We start from the raw sequence: 22,423 nt of genomic DNA on the forward strand, positions 1-22,423 counted from the left end.
ATCGCTTTGGGGCTGAACATGTGGCTTGGGAGGTGCCTCGCGCTGGCTCCACACTCCGATAGTGTGATAGGGTATCATCGGGCATGGCAATAGGCGTTGGAGGTTTTGCAATGTCGGAATGCTGCCATGTGTAGGATCTAAGTAACCAGCTAGAGGGGTGAACAAACGGTGACCACTAAAAATTCATAGCACTAGGAAAAAATAATTAGTAACACAAAAGGCCTAACACACTACTTTCACTAGGTCAGGTGAAGGTTTGAAATGTAGGGTGACAAACAACAAATCAAGTCTAGGAATGTAACGGTGCAAAGTAAAACCTGAATAAAACTTGAGATCAAGAGATCGCCACAATGGAGACACTACTTTTTCCCATGGTATTGATGACTTGTTGACCATCGCTGATCCATGTTGAGGTGGGTTCAATGTTCACTAATTCTCTATCAAATCTTCACTTGATCTCTAAGCCAGATAGAACATGAGAATCACTCCACACCTCCTTTCTGCTAGAGTTTCTCTTCACCTCCTCTAGTGGCGTGAGCACAAAACCCCTTATAATTAATCTTTTGGAGCACCAACACAATATCTTCTTATTGTGCTTCAATGGAACCACGAGCTCCAAGCCATCTTGGAGGCATTGACCTCCAAGAGTAACAAGATAATGACGGTTGTTTGAAGTCTCTAGTGCCATAGAGAGCAAGCGAGGCTGCAATCGATGAACCAATAAGGCCATGTGAAGCTGTGAAGTGGATCACATCATTCAAGAAATCAAACCAAGTGTTGATTCGATATGATGATCAAGTGGATTGGAGAGTGATGGAGGAGCTTCATGCTATGGGCAATGGTTAGGGTAGAGTGGTTGGCTACATTGATGGATGACCATTGTTCATCATTTAATGAAGATGGAGGTTGTATGCCTTTGTGGCATCACTGACAAAGGAGATGGAATGGAATGCACAAGGTAAAGGTATATTTGTAGGACATTTTAATTTCACCAATCGAAGGTTGAGTAGAGAAGTGTGAAAGGATCAAGATGCCCAAGAGGGGGGGTGAATTGGGCTAATTCTAAATTTTCTTGCAATAATCAAATCCTACGGATAGCCCAATTAACCCCTTGTGCCTAGAAAAGTGTTTCTATCAAACTAACGCACAAAGGACTTGCAATCTATGTTCCAAACTTACTCTAGCATGGCAATTCTATGAATGTAAAGACAAGTATTGAATTGCTCAAAGTAAGTACTCAAAGTAAATGCTCAAAATAAAGTGAGAGAGAGGAACGCGGCGATGTTTTGCCGAGGTATCGGAGAGTTGCCACTCCCCACTAGTCCTCGTTGGAGCACCCGCGCAAGGGTGTAGCTCCCCCTTGATCCGCGCAAGGATCAAGTGCTCTCTACGGGTTGATTCTTCGACACTCCGTCGCGGTGAATCACCCAAAGCCACTCACAACTTGAGTTGGGTCACCCACAAGCTCCGCCGGGTGATCACCAAGCTCCCAACCACCACCAAGCCGTCTAGGTGATGGCGATCACCAAGAGTAACAAGCACGAACTCTCACTTGACCATGCGAAGCCTAATGAGAAGGTGGATGCACACTTTGCTACTCTTGATTCACTAATGAGGCTACTCTCTTGGATTCTCAAATCTCAATCACCTCACTAGGACCTTGCTCTTCTTGGCACTCACAAACGTGTTTCTTAGCTGTTGGAATGAGCAAAAGTGACTCCACACACGAGTGGAGCTTCTATTTATAAGGCAGCCTGAAAAACGAATCGTTATGAGCTTCTACGGGGTGATCGGACGCTCCGGTCATGTTGACCGGACGCTCTGGTCAGTTCAACCCATGAACCAGTAAAAATGTGTTGACCAGACGCTGGCAGGGTCCAGTCAACCCTGACCGGACGCGTCCGGTCGCATAAAACCCTTACTGGAACCTTACTGGACTCGACCGGACGCTCAACCCTCAGGGTTCGGTCAGTACTGACCGGACACGTCCGGTCGCAGATTCCCTTCTCTAGAACCTTACTGGAGTCGACCAGACGCTGCCTTTCAGCGTCCGGTCACTTGACCTCTCCAGCGTCCGGTCGCACCGAACGCAGACTGCTGATCAAATGAACTGACCGGACCCTGCGGCCAGCGTCCGGTCGCACCGGGGCCAGCGTCCGGTTAGCATTTGACCCTCCATTCACTTCCAACTCTCGATCATATGTGAATGAAGTTTGCTCCAAAGGATCTTAGGCATTCATAGGAGCTACCTAGAGCTAGTTTTAACAAGTGTGCACCACACCTAACTCACTAGACTCAACTAGGTCAAGCTACCCATCCATACCCCCCTTAATAGTACGGCCAAAGGAAAAAACAAAGTCCTAAACTACTCTAAGTGTCTCTCCAACTCCAATTGACACTTAGAACTAGTCATCCTTAACCTTGTCGTCCATCCTTTGAAAACCAAAACGATTTCCATCGTAGGGGCATGACAACCTCGATTGCCCAATCGATCTCCATTACCATGACCTAACTTAATTGCATCTGCAAAAACACACGTTAGTCATAGTAATCTTGTATTGTCATTAATCACCGAAACCCAACTAGGGGCCTAGATGCTTTCAATCTCCCCCTTTTTAGTGATTGATGACAATACCACCTTGAGTATGTGAAAGAGTGAGGTTTTTGACGGGCTTGGTTCATATAAGCTTTTGTCGATAAGAACAAAAGTGTTAGTCAAGCTTATATGACCCAAGCCAACACAATGTACTCAAAGAATATGAATTAAGCATGAGTACAAGTAACAAAGCTCATTTGCATCGGAGTATAAACGCGAAAGCAAAGACAAATGAGCATAACACAAGTGATATGACATATAAATAATGTAAAGTAGTGAGCACACATGTCATATATCACAATCACGTAGATAACACTATCACATAGATATAATAATATGCATGAAAGTAAACACACGACGAATGCATAAGTAATAGTGTATCACACAAATAAAACTCCAAATGTATATAATAAGCTAAAACTAGATAACTAGCTCCCCCTGAAAGTCGCTCCCCCTGAGTCTACATACTCAAACCCTCTCCCCCTTTGGCGTCAAACACCAAAACCTAAGGGTCGGTCGGCGGGGCTGTAGCGGATGAGTCGGGCGCTGAAGTACGTGGAGCAAGCTAGAACTGGGCACCATCATCATCGGACCCTGAGCTCTGTACTGACTGACCCTCTGTGGCAGGAAGTGTCGCTAAAGCGGACTGGGTCTAAGCTAGAGCTGGTGCTGCCTATGAAGCTGCTAGTATGTCTGTCCTAGGATCTGAAGAGGCGACAGATGAGGGGAGCCTCTGAGTAGTCACTACGACTGGAGCTACTGTAGAAGGACCGGCGGTATGCATATGAGGCGATGTAGGCATGCCGGTCAGCTCGCTGAAAGATGCTCCAAGACTCCTGGAGACTGATGTGTCAGGCACAAAAAGCGAGGGTGACTGCTCTGGTGAGAAACCCGTGTGATATGGAGTGAACTGTGGGGCAACCACCGGTGAGGACAACCACTGGGACACCTGAACTGTAGGTGAGGCAAACTGAGCTGGAGGCTGTCCTTGACTCTGAAGTCCACTGGGCTGTACTGCTGGAGTCATCGAAGTGGTGGCAGGCCGAGCAAGCTGGGGTGAAGGCTGTGGCAGTGGGGCCCCAAGTGTTGTCACTACATGCTGCATAAATCCCATAAGCTGTTGCTGCATGAGTAACTACTGGTGATGCATCTGCTGCTGCTGCTGCTGGAGAAGCTAATGTTGCCTTTGGAACTCGTCCTGACGAGCCTAGAACTGTGCGAAGTTGGCAGCGGTCTCCTGTGCCTATCGTACCTGATCCTGCTGCATCCGCTCAAGAATGGCAATCAATGCGGGGTCCGTCTGCGGTGCTGGTTGAGCTGAGCTGGAACTGCCGGCCTCTGCATCATGTCTGCGTGGAGGCATCTGAGGAATCAGTAGATAGTCATCATCCGAACTATCACTGGACTCGGTCATCCCCTGCTGTGCCTCAAGCTGCTCCTCCTCTGTAGCGGCTATGCCTCTAATGATCTCGTCCTACTGAGCTGCTGACTCTGGAACATCTGGACAATGACTAGGATGAGCTGGTGCATGTGGAGTGTTGTGCCTGATCCTCTGTGCCATGTTATATGCGGGAAACTCTGTGGTGGCAGCCTTGTACTCTGCAACTATCTCAGGGGTCCTGACATGCACACACTTGAGCATCAAGAATGTGACCCAATGTGCATAAGGAAGCTGTCTGCGACCCTTGAAGCCCTCAGCAATAGTATCCTCCATCTCTGATAGAAGGAGGTCCCAAATGTCGAACACGGTCTGCTGCATCAGGGCATTAAGGAGCCAGAGCTGTAAGCGAGTCAGACCCTCTCTGTAACCCAACCTGGGAAGTAGTGTCCTCCTGATAATGGCCTCTAGCACACGAGCTGTAGGAGTCAGGTCACTGGGGTTCCTGCTCAACCCCTCACCAAAGGGCTCCTTGAAACAATGTCGCACCAGATCTGTAGGGGGCACCAACCCTCCATGAGGACGCCTGGGAGGCTCCTGCTGTCCATAGCATACCTCATGCAACTTGACAGGCTGATCCTATAGCCTCAGTATCTCCCGGGCCCTGAAACTCATCACCCTATAATCTCTGCCGTTGAATGCAAAGTGAATGAAGTTGTGATGTGGATCAACATAGAGTGAAGCATAAAACTGTCGGACCCAAGATGGTACATATACTCCTGTCCGGCCAATCAGATCTACGAGCCCCGGCAAATATGACAAGTAGGGGCGGATGTGCTCTCCAGCTGCTGCCACAATAGACTCCAAACTACAGACTCTCTTAGATCTGAACACTTCTCCACTGTTCAGATATGCGTTATAGAAATCCTCCTGGAGCGGCGTGTAGAACCCCTCTGCTGCTCTCTCATCCCTCCTCGGAGGAAACCACACATCGAACTCAACAAACCTCAACTGGTGAACCTGTCTGGCTGTGGCGGCCCTCAAGTCGAGGTGTACCACTGGAGGCGGACCCTATGGTCTGGGCAGTGGGCGTGAACCCCTGTGCTGTGTAGCTGGCCTCGGTGGAACTGTAGCACCGGTACGACCAGAGCGACGTAGCTAGGGTGCCGGCACGGTCTCCTTGGCCTGCTGACTCTCCTGAGTGTCCTGAGTTGGCTGAGGCTCTGCTGGTGGGGGCTGCTGCTGTGCCTCCTGCTAGGACTCCCCCTGAGGTCAAGCCTCCTCAATGGCCAGTCGACGTCCTGCCATCATTACAGTCCTAGGTGGACCACCATGACGACGCTCAGCCTCCTCAACTGCTGCCCTCTATGCTGGTGTGAGCTGTGGGTCTGCTATGACAACACCACTGCGAGCGCCTCCTCTCTCGGCATGCTCTGTGGCCTCTGCAACAACTGCTGCTCTCGCTGTCTCTGTGTCGGGGTACTTGCGCTTCTTGGATGTCACTTGCTTTGTTGCCTTGCCTTTCGATCCTGTAGGCTAGCGAGGCAGAGGCCTCCGGTCATCATCACCTGGGCCACCACCAATGTTCTTGGTGTGAGCCATCTGATCTGACAAGAAGATGAACTGCCGTTGATGAATATCAACTGTCAAACTGACACTCCCAAGGCTTGGCCTCGATCCTTACTCGCGAGCTTGGCTCCGAGTTGACTGCCAACTGCCACAAGAACCACAACGACACCGACTCGCTGCACGATAGAATAGATGGATATACGAATAAATACAATATATCTAATAGATGCGAAAGACCTAGGAAGCAAGCAATGTAGGTGCGAAATTGAGACGATGGGCAAACTACCTGACGATCAGCGATCCAGGAAAAGAAAAGACGTCGCGCGGGGGAAACCTCGGACCCAGGGCTAGGGTTAGGTTGCAAAGCACTTCGATGAATCAGTGGCCCTGGATGATTTAGGTCAATGCATTGAGATTTGAACTAGGTCATATGCGAAGCAATTTGAGAAAACAGATTTGCCCTTACCAATCGAGGGGGGAGAGCTAGGGCAAGGCAGCTGCTCTCGGTGGCAGAGAAGCCGACGGCGGTGCTGAGTCACTGGAGGCACTCGGGTCAGGCGAGCGCACGAGGAGGCTCGCTTGGCGGACTGGATGCGCGGAGAGGCTCGGTTGCGGGCTCCTCTGCGGCGGCATGGTGGCGAGTAGCGGATGCGGTGGCGCAAGGAGCTCGGCACGGAGCTACGGCGGCGCGGCGAGCTGCGGTGGCACGGTGGCTTAGGCGTGGGAACGGCGGCGCTAGCTAGGGCTCGGCTGAATAGGTTAGCAAGGGGTACGGTTGATGAATTAAATAGGTCCCCCAAACGCGACAGATAAGGAAACGGAGAAGGAGTCCCGATGTCGCGCGAAATCCACTGACCGGACGCTCTGGTGGTAGCGACCGGACGCTACCACCCAGCGTCCGGTTGATTCCAGAGAGGTCCAATTCCTCTAGAATCAGGACCAGACGCGTCCGGTGGTCCATGACCGGACGCAGGCAGGGTTCGGTCAGTACAGCCTGTTCCTTCTTCAATCGACCAGACGCTGGATCCCTTCCTGACCGGATGCACAAACGTAGCGTCCGGTCACTCCTTCACCAGCAGTTCACCTCCTATGAACTGACCGGACGCTGGACAACAGCGTCCGGTGCACCTTTTCCAGCAAATCTTCAAAGTTCCTTCGCGCTGCCTGTTCCCAATCAAGTCCCAACTTGAATAAGATCCAAATAAACACCAATTGGGACTGATGTGAGTGACCTCTCTCAAACCCTCATATTTTTCAAAATATGTTGCCTTAGGCTATAATTCTTTTTAAGAAAATAGGCAATAAGAGGGCAAATGGAACAAAACGACAAACCAACATTCATGCATATGCAATACTTGTAAGTAAATCTAGTTGCTTGTCAAGTTTGATCCAAGGTTAAGCCTCTTCACACGCTTTTCGGCGGTTATCTTAACCATGTTAGACAAGCCCTATATGCATTGCCAAAAATTAAACATGTTGTATATTACAATGAATGCAAGGGACAACACAAGCTCAATTTTTAGTGAAGTTGCTAAAATCAAGCACATTGAGCTCATTTCGCAATCTACAAAATGTAGCCTCATCTAGCGGTTTAGTGAAGATATCCGTTAATTGATCTTCGGTTCTTACACCTTCTAGTGATATAAGGCATAGGTGTGTAGAGGGTGATGGCGATGGTGGCGGTGAAGATGCAAGATCAATAGCAATGGCGGCCACCTTTTCATTGTCACTATCATCATCGGATGATCCACTTGATGAATCAATGTCCGTGAGCCAATCACCGACAATGTAGGCCTTTCCACTCTTCTTCTTCTTGTGGAAGTCCCTCTTCTTGCCATCTCTCTTCTTGTATGGCTTGTTCTTTTTCTTCTCATCTTCATCTTCATTGCTTGAGTCATATTTCTTGCCCTTGTTCTTGTTCTTGAACTTGTCTTTCTTGGGCTTTGTGCATTGATGAGCTAGATGGCCAAGTTCGCCACAATTGTAACAATCCATCTCAGAGATTGGCTTTCTTCTTGAGCTAGTGAAGAACTTCTTCTTCTTGCCGTCAAACTTGATGCCACTCTTGTTTAGCTTCTTTAGCATCTTGGCGGTCTTCTTCACCATGAGAGCAAGACTTTCTTCTTCATCTTCATCACTTGAGCTCTCATACTCAAGTCTTGCTTTGCCCTTATCTTGGCTAGCTTTGAATGCTAAATCCTTCTCTTTCTTCTTTGTAGAGGATGAGCCGTCTTGTGGCGTGATGTGCATGTACATCTCATGAGCATTGATCTTTCCCCAGATTTGTGTCGGTGTAGCGGCGGAAAGATCACCTTGATGTAGCACGGTCACAATATGCCCATATTTGTCAATGGAGAGGACACTTAAGATCTTTCTCACAACATCGGATGGTGACATTTGAGTAAGTCCAAGCCCATTGACTTCCTCTACAAGAATATTTAAACGAGAATACATTTCATTAGCACTTTCTTTGGGAAGCATCTCAAATGAATTTAGCTTTTTAATCACAAGATGATAGCGTTCCTCACGCTCACTCTTGGTTCCCTCATGGAGCGCACAAACGTCCGACCATAGTGCATGGGCGTCTTTGTGGTTCCTTACACGGTTAAACACATCTTTGCAAAGGCCTCTAAAGATGGTGTTTTGAGCCTTTGCATTCCATTTTTCATAGTTAACCTCATTGCCTTGTAGGTTTGTAGCATCCCGAGGTTTTGGGAAGCCTTGTGAGGCGGCTCTAAGAATACCAACGTCTAGAGCTTCTAAGTACGCCTCCATGCGAATTTTCCAATATGGAAAGTCATCTCCCTCAAAGATAGGAGGAGGTCCATCCCCGTGAGACATCTTGCTCTAAGCGGTTAGGCTTAAAAACGTGAGCATGAGGCTCCGATACCAATTGAAAGGATCAAGATGCCCAAGAGGGGGGGTGAATTGGGCTAATTCTAAATTTTCTTGCAATAATCAAATCCTACGGATAGCCCAATTAACCCCTTGTGCCTAGAAAAGTGTTTCTATCAAACTAACGCACAAAGGACTTGCAATCTATGTTCCAAACTTACTCTAGCATGGCAATTCTATGAATGTAAAGACAAGTATTGAATTGCTCAAAGTAAGTACTCAAAGTAAATGCTCAAAATAAAGTGAGAGAGAGGAACGCGGCGATGTTTTGCCGAGGTATCGGAGAGTCGCCACTCCCCACTAGTCCTTGTTGGAGCACCCGCGCAAGGGTGTAGCTCCCCCTTGATCCGCGCAAGGATCAAGTGCTCTCTACGGGTTGATTCTTCGACACTCCGTCGCGGCAAATCACCCAAAGCCGCTCACAACTTGAGTTGGGTCACCCACAAGCTCCGCCGGGTGATCACCAAGCTCCCAACCACCACCAAGCCATCTAGGTGATGGCGATCAGCAAGAGTAACAAGCATGAACTCTCACTTGACCACGCGAAGCCTAATGAGAAGGTGGATGCACACTTTGCTACTCTTGATTCACTAATGAGGCTACTCTCTTGGATTCTCAAATCTCAATCACCTCACTAGGACCTTGCTCTTCTTGGCACTCACAAACATGTTTCTTAGCTGTTGGAATGAGCAAAAGTGACTCCACACACGAGTGGAGCTTCTATTTATAAGGCAGCCTGAAAAACAAACTGTTATGAGCTTCTGCGGGGTGACCGGACGCTCTAGTCGTGTTGACCGAACGCTCCAGTCAGTTCAACCCGTGAACCAGTAAAAATGTGTTGACCGGACGCTAGCAGGGTCCGGTCAGCCCTGACCGGATGCGTCCGGTCGCATAAAACCCTTACTGGAACCTTACTGGACTCGACCGAACGCTGAACCCTCACGGTCCGGTCAGAACTGATCGGACGCGTCCGGTCGCAGATTCCCTTCTCTGGAACCTTACTGGAGTCGACCGGACGCTGCCTTTTAGCGTCCGGTCACTTGACCTCTCCAGCGTCCGGTCGCACCGAACGCACACTGCTGATCAAATGAACTGACCGGACCCTGCGGCCAGCGTCTGGTCAACATTTGACCCTCCATTCACTTCCAACTCTCGATCATATATGAATGAAGTTTGCTCCAAAGGATCTTAGGCATTCATAGGAGCTACCTAGAGCTAGTTTTAACAAGTGTGCACCACACCTAACTCACTAGACTCAACTAGGTCAAGCTACCCATCCATACCCCCCTTAATAGTATAGCCAAAGGAAAAAACAAAGTCCTAAACTACTCTAAGTGTCTCTCCAAATCCAATCGACACTTAGAACTAGTCATCCTTAACCTTGTCGTCCATCCTTTGAAAACCGAAACGATTTCCATCGTAGGGGCATGACAACCTTGATTGCCCAATCGATCTCCATTACCATGACCTAACTTAATTGCATCTGCAAAAACACACGTTAGTCATAGTAATCTTGTATTGTCATTAATCACCGAAACCCAACTAGGGGCCTAGATGCTTTCAAAGTGCTCGACGGATTTAGGATAGATAGTCGTACTATCAAGAGGAGCATTTATGTGATCTAAACGGTTATCTAGTGCCACTAGGTGATATCTAATTGTGAACCATTTATACCAAGTGACATGAAAATGAGCAAGTGAAAATCCTTTGAAAATGCTAGCTTAGGGCCAAAGAGGTTGTTTTCATGTTGGACAACATGTGGAAGTTAGCAAGTTTGAAAGAGGGTTTGAAACAAGGCATAGAGAGTTATGTCTCTGCACCAGAAATGTTCGACATTCTCCTACAGAGAGCATCGGAGGATAGGCTTGCCATTGAGGCAGCACCAAAAAAATTCAGGTGGTCTCTCGGCGGTCAGCTCTAGAATATGGCTTGGCATGCATGGCTGTTTGAATGAGGCACCGGAAATCAAGGTGTGGGGCACTAAACTTTTTTGGTGCAAAGAAATATTTACTAGTGGCATCAACCGAGAGTGCTTGGCACCATTGGAATTCTCTGGTAGTGGAGCTAAGGGCGCATAGGAGTATGTAGGCACTGAGGGGCCACTGACTACATGGTAGTCACCAAATATTTTTGGTGTGCACCGGGAAGGGTGCATGAAAGAAACATTATTCCAATGGTCAAGTGACCATTTGAATATGATCATTGGATGTGCCAGTCCATTTCTCTGATGCAAGTTCTCCGGTGGGCCAGCGTCGTTTTCGATGCTATCACAAAAAGTGGGGATTGTCCCCAATGGCTAGTTTGGCTTGATAGGCTCTATATATAGATGGGTTGGGCAACCATTTTGTGTTTGCTGGTGCCCAAGGGTCCATCTCCCATATATTAGAGCCAAATAGAAGCCCTCCTCACTTGTGCTTAGATGGATTATTGTAAACGATGTGAGATTGGAGTGATCTTGTGCATTTGCTTGAGACCGATGTATATCATCTAGTTGCACTAGGGCTGGTTAGCAAGCTTGAGAGCATGTTACTCTTGGAGGTCGCCACCTCCTAGATAGCTTGGTCACAAGAGGCTCCATCGAAGAACGCAAGAACTTGTGTGGTGTGTTGACGGTTGTTAACATCAATTATAAACCATCAACATATCCTACATATATACTTAATTACATCACCAAACATAGGTCTAGGGGTTTAAACTAATAAATTCCATGAGTTTTGATGAATCTGTGTTTGCAGGAGGATTTAATCAGAAAACCATCAAGGAGGGCCTATTCGTCAAAGCAAATCACGTTTATCCACGATGAAACCGACTTGGAAAGACTCTAGAAGATTCCAAAGAGCAAACCATCGAAGATGGGGCCACATGTCACTGTGATAAACTGGTTGGCCCCACCTATAGGCCGGACAGCCTATGGGGCCCACCAGTTAGCCCCCGCTTTGTATGTCGGTTCTCCACCGCCTCCTGGATTGCATCTACGTCGTTCTTTTAAGTTGGTTTGATCTGAGGGTTCAAAATTGATGCTACCCCTATATATACAGCCATGTACCCCCTCCAACAGAGTCATCCTGAAACCCTAATTCGTATCCTCCTCAGAGCCAGCGATCAAGAGAAGATTAGTCCTCTATAGGATTTAGTCTTATAAATAATAGTGAGATAGAGAGTGAGAGAAGAGTTTGGAGGAGGTGTCGGCCTATCGGTGTTGTCTCTCTACGGCTTGTACCTTGGTAGATGCAAGTTCTATCTAAGCTTGCCTCTAAGATTTATCTGGTAATCAACTTCTGATTAAAGTAAGCATCTTGTTTATATTGTTCATTAGGATTGCAACTCTTTTGAGTGCCTTATTTCTATTCTAGAAGGAGTAAAGTATTAATCATAAGTGTAAGCATGGTGCTTAGACTTGGGTTAATCATGGATGCACCCTACATTCTGGATCGATGCTAGCTCGCGAGGGTGACTCTTATAGCCTCGTTATATCCTCTGTAGTCCACCTCCCGTCTATTAGCCAAGTACGACCCGGTTACGAAGCAAAGCATCCTCTGCTGGTGTTTTTCTCTAGTAATGTCCCTAGCTGAATAGTAGAAGACATAGCTTACAGAAGTCAGAGCAAGAGAACCTTAGTTATCCTCTCTACGCTCATATTTATTCTAACCTTGTTGCTACCCCTAGTTAAGTTAGACCATAGTTAGTCTCACACATTTCCCTATGAATACGATACTTGGAATACTTCTATGTGAAAGCTACAGTGGTATCCGTACATTTGCGGATTTATCTGTGTGCGTTAATAAATACCAACAATCTTTCTGGCACCATTGCCGGGGAAATTGTTGCTGAATTAACTACGAACCTAGCTTAGCTTTTTATCTTTTGTTTTAATTTTTCCTTTAGCATGGATAACACACCTATATATCAATATGCTAAACCTATGAGCGCATGCCTAGAGCCACCAAAATCTATAGAGACTATCCTAACACCTGGTTATGAGCTGTGCCCATGTTTAATAAAACTAATTCAGGAACCATCCTTCTTGGGAGAATGCAGTGAAAACCCATACTCGCACCTACAGGAGTTTGAGCAGACCTATGCATACTTGCGTATCGCTGGCATGTCTGATGAAACCTTAAGATGGAAGTTGTTTTCATTTTCTTTGATGGAAAGAGCTAAACAATGGTATAATCTAACCGTAGGAAGTATGCAAGTTGATTGGGAAACATTATGCTCTAAATTTTGTTTATGTTTCTTTCCCATCTCTATAGTGGTTAGCCTTGGAAAGAGGTTCTAAATTTTAGACAACTAGAATAAGAATCTCTTGGCACATCATGGAAACGTATTAACAATCTTATCACCACTGGCCTAGACCTTGCTATTTTAGACCCGATGCTCCTTCAACATTTTGATATGGGTCTTAGCGAGGATTCTGCGCAATCCCTTGATCAAGCCTCTAAAGGATCTTTCCTTCATTTGACTATTAGTGAAGCAAGATCTATGCTTGATAGAATTAGTGGAAAGACTCCTTACACTAGCATTCATAATGAACTCCACGAGGAAGAGAAGGAATCATCTTCCGAACAAGAAGAGGAAGTTTTGATAGCCAAAACACAACCACTCCAATCCGAAGATTTAGCTATCAATCTGGAACCATCAATTCCCCAAAATCCAAATCCTCCAAAGAAAAAAGTTCAACCTTTTGAAATTTCTTAGGAGGATGATCTTTTTTATGCTGATTTTAGGAAAAGCTTAAACTTCTAGTTCCACAAGAGACCTTCGAGCGAATATAATTCAATTCCTCTCAAGAAGGGATCTCTTAGAAAGCATCATTATTCCCATGTAGGACATTGGGAAGAATTCAAGGATAACATGTCTAGTGAACCCATAGAAGGAGAGCCAAGACATTTAGAAGCAATTCCTATCTTCTCCCCTTCTATACCCACATTAGATGTCTCATTCAAACCCATCCTTGACCCTGATGATTCCTCTTATGCTATTTCTCCTAAAACTCATGATGATCCTAGAAATACACCAAGACACCTAAAGCATAGGAGTCATGAAGGCCACAAGGAAGACCAAAAAGAGCAACAACAATGACTAAAGGATATTAAGAACTTATGTGTCATTGCCATTGAATGGATGGACGAGGCCTTGGATAAGATCAACCCGAGAGTCACCAATCTAAGGAAAATTTTGGACAATAAAATGACCAATGAATGTCATAGGCATGGAATGATGGAGACAATGTTTCCGCATATAGACATTCATGAAGAAACAACCTTAGAGTCTAAAAAGGAAGATGACATCGATGAGCATGGAAGTTATTTCATTAACACCTCATCAAATCCATGTTCACATGAGAAATCTCCTGAATCAATTGGTCTCTCTAACATTATCACACACGAGATCTTAAACCCCCTTGTGCTTCCTATTCATAAAAATTTTGAAAGGGTGGTTGTAGATACATATGTTTATCATAAATATTACAAATCTCGTTGGCATGAATCTTGAGATAGGCACCCAAAAGTTGGTGTTGGAGGGGAAACCACTTCACCAATTAGAAATACATTTGGAGGTTTCCCAAGGACGAGCTTATGCCCTAAAACAAGCACTTTCGGGAGATAACATGAGCTTTCATCTTTTGCTATAATGCCCTTGTGAAATGAGCATAGAAATATAACTATGAAAATATTCCTTCTGGTATTTTTGTCACTAACAATTCCAGGTTTGAAGCAAAAAGGATGAAGGATGACGACGCAAGGTATGTCCAACCAATTATCATGCAATATTTAACCACATCCATCCAAACTTGATTTTGTGTTTGCAAAATTCAAGTATGCGGATGGACTTTTCTGAAAAATCTTATGCCATGTTGCAAATTTTGATTGTCTCTATCATTAAGCCATGTTCAATTTGCTAAACGACAATCATACCCTTTCATCTCCATTTAAGTAAATCTCTATAATGCTTTCATGCTACCTTTGTTTGCTATAGTATATGTGTAGGTTTTTGAAGTATTTTCATACACCTTTTAAATTAGGCATGGCACTTAGATTAAACTATTATCCTGAATTAAATTAGACACGGTGTCTAGTTTGATTCTTGAACCAAAAGGTATGCTGATTTTACTTCCAAAGGCTTTTAAATTAAGTGTGGTGCTTAGGTTAAAATGCCTTCTGAAATCAAATTATACATGGTGTCTAGGTTGATTTTTGAGCCAAAAGTATGATTTAGTATACACCGGATATGTTGTTGGACTAACCATTGCAGAAAACTCTCAATTCAATTTGGGTAAGTCACGAGATGAATTCAAATTAGAGATAAAGCAAGGCACATGACGAACTCCAATAACAGTGTGCAAAGAAGACACATGTCATTCATCATGGATGGAAGAACTGTAAGTATCAAAGTTCATTCACTTTATCTTCTACTACAAGTTACCTTTGCCTTGAGCCATGCTTGTATAAAACATGGTGAACAAAACCTATGCTAAAGTAGTCCTAAACCCATCTTTTCATTAGCATAGATGTAATTCATATAATTTATGGACAACTCATAGTTCAAATTTGTTATATTCCTTCGGGTATGTGTGGTCCACTAATCCCTAGCAGGCATGAAACAATGAGTGGAGCGGAAGATCCAACAAAATATCAAAGATCGAAGAGAAAAAAGATGGCATGACAAAAGGATGAGAAGGCAACAAGAAGCTCATAACTGTGAGGCTAGCCAAACAAGGAAAACTTCAAGCAAAACAGGAAGGACCATTATGAGTCATCTACTCTTTGTCACATGGTGTCATCATGCCCCAAGGACAAAGGTAACATCCTAAGGTAAATGGTCATCATTTAGAAAGTTTTTCCTTGATTTTGGTAGGCACACAAATAAGAAACAAACATGTTTGAGTTACAGTTCTACTTGATCTAACCTGATTAACTCAACATGTTTAGTTTGTTCCCAGCACCACTTTCTTAATCTCATAGTTTTAACCAGATGAGCTAAAAGTTGCACACCTTATCTCTGGAAGATCATGGTCATAGTTATGTAAAGATTGATACATTATGTAAAGATAGACAATCCTTCCATGGGTTAAGCAATTCAACCCTTTTGGCCAAATATCTTCAAATGCTACATTCATGCTCAATCTTTTGATCTTATCACCCATGATATAAATGAACAAAGCACATAACATCAACTTCATCTTGTTTGATGTGCCTAAGGTTAGATATGAATAAATAAAGTTTTGGTTCTATGGGTGTTTTCCCACCAACAGAGCCCCTGCACTTGATCTCTACCTTGTCTTTATGAGTAGGACACATTTCAAGCAAAGTATGGGAGAGTCGGTTGATTCTCCAAATTTCTACAAGTGTTCTGAACCTGTCAGACCAAAATCCAAACTCGGAACCAAGATGGGTTTTGGCAAAAGAAGGTGACATCACCATTAGAGGCATCATCACAAGAACCCTCGTCTTTAGAACAAACCAAGGTATTCGATTAATAAACTTCATGAGGAGAAATCTAGGTCGAAGGACTTACAACACTGAACCCTCACCGAAAGAGCTAGCTTGGGGGAGATGCACTCATGTGTATCCAAGTAAGTATTCTTTCCCCTTTTGTTTTAGTTTTAGTTTCTTTTTAATAGTTAAAAACGATGAATGAAAACAAAATAAATACTTATAGTTAGTAGTAATGTGTGGTCTAAAAAACTAAAAACAAAATAAAAAGGTGTGTCTAGTTTGCTTTAATTTATTTTTTAAGAACTGAATAAAATAAAGAGGACTCAGAATAATCTCTTAAATGAAAATGATGAATAGTTGCTCTGTTGTAATTCCTTTCAAGTACCTAGTTTCTAGCCTTAAATTGTCCCGAGTTTTGGATAAAATTGTTTTGATACAAAGATTTACTCTGAACCTGAAACTCGTGGGTAGCATATGCTTAATCTAAGTCTAGGTAGTTGACAGATATGATATGAGAAGGTCTGAGTAGTTTTTTTTCTTGTTCCAAGTGACACTAAAGTTCTGGAGATTTATCTTTTTGAAAAAACATAAAAAAGCTACATGATGAGTTCCTGTATGACAAAGCTTGAATTCCCACCAAAGCCATACATGTTATTTAGACTAGGAAAACTTCCACATATATGCTGCTTGCTTTTGCATTGGGTTTTGTCAAGCTTTGTTGACCCTTATGAGAGATTTGTTATACTCTTAAAATCAAGATCACGTACACACCACCCAAATATTGTAACACCCTAAAATTTGCATATTTTTGAAATAGGAGAAAATGAGTAATTATGCATTTTGTGGGAATTTGAGTTAGGGAAAATAATGGATTTTATCAAATTAAAATCAAATATAAGTTTACAACCATGTGTGTGCATTCATGCTGCTGCATAATGATTTTTGAGTAGGTGTGATTTGAAATCAAACTTCAAATTGTTTTGAATTTGTATTTGGAAATTGCTTTGGAAAATTGGAAAAGGAAAATAAGCTTCTTTCATTCCCATTCCCACATTCGGCATGTTGGCCCAGTTCTCCGTGGGCCGTCGCTCTCTCTCTCTGCTCTTGGGCTGCACCGGCACGCTTTCCCTCCCTCTCCCTTCCCGCACGGCCCATCGGGCAGCCGGCCCAGCTCCGCACCCCCGCGCCGCGCGTGAGCTATCTTCTCTTCCGCTGACAGCACTGGCCCACATGTCGGCGCTTCTTCTTCCCCGCGCCGTACCCGAGCTGGATTCCTCCGCCACGCCGACGTCCATGTCTGTCCCCGCCACGCCTCGATGCTGTGTTGCCCACGCCTCCGCACCCTTAAATAGCCGCCCGAGCTTGTGCTGCCTCCCTATCCCACCTCGCAGCAAGGTCTTTGCCCACGCGAGCCCGCAGCCGCGCCTCGCCCTAGCGCTGCCACGAGAGCCGCCGTCCGTCGAACGCCGCGCTGTCGTCGTCGCTTTCCGTTCGTTCCTTTCGGCTCCAGTGAGATCCCCATCTCCTCCGCTCTCTCCCCATGTCTCCAGTGAGTCCAACCATGCACTGTAGGCCGAACACCGGGAGCTCCGGTGAGCCGGCAATGGCGCCGCCGTCGCCCACCTCGGCGCCGGCCCTGTTCTGGCCAGGTTCTCTCTCTTTCTCCCCTCCGAGTGAATATAGGCCATCCAATTCTAATCCGACGGTCCCAGATGAAAGATACCCTTTCGTCTTGGAATCTTGCAAAAGAGCCCTTACAATTCCGTTTTCTTTTTCTGAAAGCGTATTTTGGTTCGGTTAGATTGAAAATATGTTTTCAGCTATTTATAGTTTTGCCACTCAACTTGTTTTAGCCATAAAATCTCCGTTTTAACTCTGATTTGATCCATTCAAGTTGCGTTAGGTTCATAATTAAGTGATCTACATGTTTATGCTATTGTTAAGTAGGTTTCCAACTTTTAAAATTTGAGATTAGATTTAATCTATTATTTACTAAAGGAAAACTTGTTTAATTTATAACTTCTTTGTTTTAGCTCCGATTTTTGTGATCTTCACATCTGTGTGTTCGTAGCGAGACGTAGATTCGCTTTCCAAACTTTTCATCTTGATTTTATGCTATTGGTGTACTGTTCTAATCTATAGCTTTGTTTGCTTTGCATGATTGCTCCTGGATGCTTGTATGTTGTTGTGTTATCGAGTATAGACGGTGAGCAATTCGTGGGAGATCAAGGGTACTACTTTGACGTGCAGGACCAGCAGGAGTACTTTGCTCAAGGCAAGTATAGCATGGGATCATCCTTGTTTCCTATTCACTTTAATTCATTAAATTCATGTTGCATGCCTTGATAGGGATTCCCTAGAATTGAACTTTTACCTTGTTACCTATGGGTTATGCATTGGGGTAGCTTTGCTAGTGCTCAATTAAACCATAATCTTGTAACTTGACTAATGGTATATGCAATAAACATTAAAATATGACTTTTTAGCAACTTGGAAATAGGGGGCTAGAGTATTTAGCTACTTTCTAAATGCTTCAGATTCCTCTCCCTAAGGACTTATCTGTAAGTGATCATCCGGGACTTACAGTACAGCTGTGAGAGCTACATGGCTCTAGCTTTAGCTCAGTATGAGGACCTTTTCTAGCTTGTTAGTGGTTACCTTTAGTGGTGTAAGAATGGCTTGCCGAATCAGGTATAGGACAGCCTCTACTCTTATGTGTATAGCCGCAATGGAATTGTGCCATTCGATAGGGGGGGTTCCTATATCTGTTTGCTGAGTGAATCTAATGGCCCTAACTTGTTAGATGAACCTTTGAAAGGCTTCATAGTGACCCCTGCCTGCTCACCTTGGAAGTGTTTTAGGAGTTGCAAACCCGGGCATATGGGTATCACGACTCACAGTGAAAGTGTACAACCTCTACAGAGTGTAAAACTGGTATATCAGTCGTGCTCACGGTCACGAGCGGCCTTAGAATCCTTATGGAATAGATGAACACTAAGAATTATCTGTTTATGCTATTTATTATTCATGTTTACATTGATCATGTGTTCTCCATTGGAAATTGAAACAACTTGTTGCTACTCTTAAGCTAAAATTGTGACAACTAAAAGCTGAATGCTGTTAAACCTGTGTCAAGCCTTTTGAGCCTCATGAACCCCATATTACACTTGTTGAATATGACATGTACTTACGCTTGTTTATTTTCATTACTTGGATAAAAATCCTGGATGGGTAACAGATGGCTATGGGTATGATGATTTTCTTGAGGACTTCTAGACTTGTGGTCAACCAGTCGATGTCCCTGTGAAATGGAGCTTCCACGAGAGATCTTTTTGTTATACCTCCGCTATATCTATGTGAAGACTCTATCTTAATATTCGTGATGTAATAAACACTTGTGATGATACTATTCATAATTTGCCGGCTTATGTGTGTGACTGATCTCTGGGCGCACATAAGATTTTACATCCCATTTTATCATTAAAATTGGGTGTGACAAATATGCACTACTCTTACACTTGGGGTAGACACAAAAACATGTCTTCCATCTAGATCCACCAAAAAATGTTCTACTCCTACACTAGGGGTGAACACAAAAACATGCTTGTTAGGTTTCCCATCCACCAAATAAATGTTCAAGTTCTTGTTGCTATCTCTCAAAAGTTTTGTTGCATAAAAGAGACATGGGGCTATGCAAAAGTTATTCATAAAAAAGAAAGAAAAGAGAAAAGAGAAAAAAAGAGTTGAGAAAAAATGGACACAAAAGTGTCTGAGATATTGAAAACAATGGGTACTCAAATGCTCGCCTAAAAAAGAGAGATGAATAAGATAGCCCCTGTTCTCTTGCAAAAATATTTCCAAGTTGCAAATGAGAGATATGTTTTCAAGGAGCATAGTAGAATTAGGTTAGCCACCATATATATCCACCATACATCCACACACATGCACATCTTGATTTGATTGTATGACTCGGCTCTCTTTGGATCCATTGTTTTACTTTACAATATATGCATTGCAAGTATGCTCTAACTTTCTCCCTACCTATGAACTCTACATAAAGCCTTAGTGGTAGGAAGAGAAAAGGCATAACATCTTTATTGCCTTGGTGAGGATCCATAAATACCACATATATTGAGAGACTTGAGAGTGTCATACAATGGAATCTCTGAGTTTTATTTTGAAAACTTACAAAAAACTCCGGAACAATGGTGGAACCAAGAACTTGAGACATAGTGCTTGACTTGATCATTCTGTCTTTCAATTGCTCAAGACCCAAGTGAAGGCTAAGAAGCCCCATGATTGAAGGTAATATGGATAAGTTTGAAAGTCAAATCAGTTTATTCTAATCCAGAGGAGAATTTTTTATTGAACGCATATGTACTTTTAAGGTGCGAAAACATTGTAGCAACTCTTGATCTATTGATGAGTTTAGCTTTGCTCAGGAACTGGCAAAGGTTAAGCTTGGGGCAACTTGTTGACGATCGTTAACATCAATTATAAACCATCAACATATCCTACATATATACTTAATTCCATCACCAAACATAGGTCTAGGGGTTTATACTAATAAATTCCATGAGTTTTGGTGAATCTGTGTTTGTAGGAGGATCTAATCAGAAAACCATCAAGGAGGGCCTATTCGTCAAAGCAAATCACGTTTATTCACGACGAAACTGACTTGGGAAGACTCTAGAAGACTCCAGAGGGCAAACCACCAAAGTGGGGCCCACCTCTCACTGTGACAGGCCGACCGACCCTGTCTGTAGGCCGACTGACCTATAGGGCCCACTAGTCAGCCCTCGCTTCATATGTTGGTTCTCCACCGCCTCCTAGATTGTATCTACGCCATCCTTTTAAGTCAGTTTGATCCGAGGGTCCAGAAATGACGCTACCCCCTATATATACAGCCATGTACCCCCTCCAGCAGAGCCATCCTGAAACCCTAATTTATATCCTCCTCATCAGGATCAGAGCAGCTATCAAGAGAAGATTAGTCCTCTATAGGATTTAGTCCTATAAATATTTTTTGAGATAGAGAGTGAGGGAAGAGTTTGGAGGAGGTGTCGGCATGTCGGTGCTCTCTCTCTCTATGGCTTGTACCTTGGTGGATGCAAGTTCTATCTAAGCTTGCCTCTGAGATTTCTCTGGTAATCAACTTCTGATTCAAGTAAGCATCTTGTTTATATTGTTTATCAGGATTGCGACTCTTTTGAGTGCTTTATTCCTATTCTAGAGGGAGTAAAGTATTAATCATAGGGTAAGCGTGGTGCTTAGACTTGGGTTAATCGTGGATGCACCCTACATTCGGGATCGGTGGTAGCTCACGAGGGTGACTCTTATAGCCTCATTGAATCCTCTATAGTCCACCTCCCGTCTATAGGCCAAGTAGGATCCGGTTACGAAGGAAAGCATCCTCTACTGGTGTTTTTCCTTTGTAATGTCCCTAGTTGAATAGTAGACGACATAGCTTATAGAAGTCAGAACAAGAGAACCTTAGGTATCCTCTCTGTGCTCCTATTTATCCTAGCCTTGTTCCTACCCCTAGTTAAGTTAGACCGTAGTAGTCTCACATGTTTTCCTGTGGATACGATACTTGGAATACTTCTAGATGAAAGCTACAGCGATATCCGTGCGCTTGCGGATTTATCTGTGTGCATTAATAAATACCAACATGGTGCTCTAGAGAAGTTGATTGTACGGGGCTCTTATGCTTGTCTCCGCTGGAGATCACAAAAAGCAACTCTAGTAGAAGCAATGTGTGAATGGTGACAAGTGGTCCAGCTAGGTCAAGTGCTTGTGCTCATGTTGGAGTTCACCTCGAGGGGTGATTGCGGGCTTGCAAGCTCCATACCTAGCAAGAGGACCAGCGGCAACCTTGGATCTTGTCTCAATGGAGATTAAGTGGTTGGCGAACCACTAAACCTCAGGATAAAAATCACCGTGTCAACTTTATTTTCCCGATCGGTTTGCAATTCCCTAACACTAGCTTGTATTTACTTGTTCATATACTTGTGCTAAGTGTTGGTGCTCTTGTGCTAGTTAGCTTGTGTAGCTAAGTAGCTTTGCTCTCTAGTTGTGCTTGTGTTGTGTAGCTAATTGAGTAGTGCTAGTGTTAATACTTGTGCTTTGTTCTTGCTTGCACATTAGTATATGTAGGATCTCCCTTGTGCTTGCTTGACTAGTTGCATAGGTTTGTGTGACCTTACTAACTAGAATTTATTAGGTGAGCTCCCAATAGCTCGGTACCTTAGTTTGCCTTGTGTAGGATCTTTTATAAGGTGCTTGATCAAATAGATAGAGGGGTGTAGTCGTGGCAATAAACGATTAGTTAATTCCACATTTGTTTCAGCTAGCCAACACAATTAGGTTTATAAATGACTATTCACCCCCCCCCCCTCTAGTCAACCATCTTGACCTTATAATATGCATAACACCTCTCTTATGCCTCCATCCCTTCTTTGTGTAAATGGGTTAACCCTTAGGTTCCATTTTTTGGTGCAATGACGATTATAGGATGGCCTCATCCTCCTAAAGTTTGATTCTAAG

Source organism: Miscanthus floridulus, chromosome 15 (genome assembly GCF_019320115.1).
Source record: "Miscanthus floridulus cultivar M001 chromosome 15, ASM1932011v1, whole genome shotgun sequence".
NCBI classification, from domain to species: Eukaryota; Viridiplantae; Streptophyta; class Magnoliopsida; order Poales; family Poaceae; genus Miscanthus; species Miscanthus floridulus.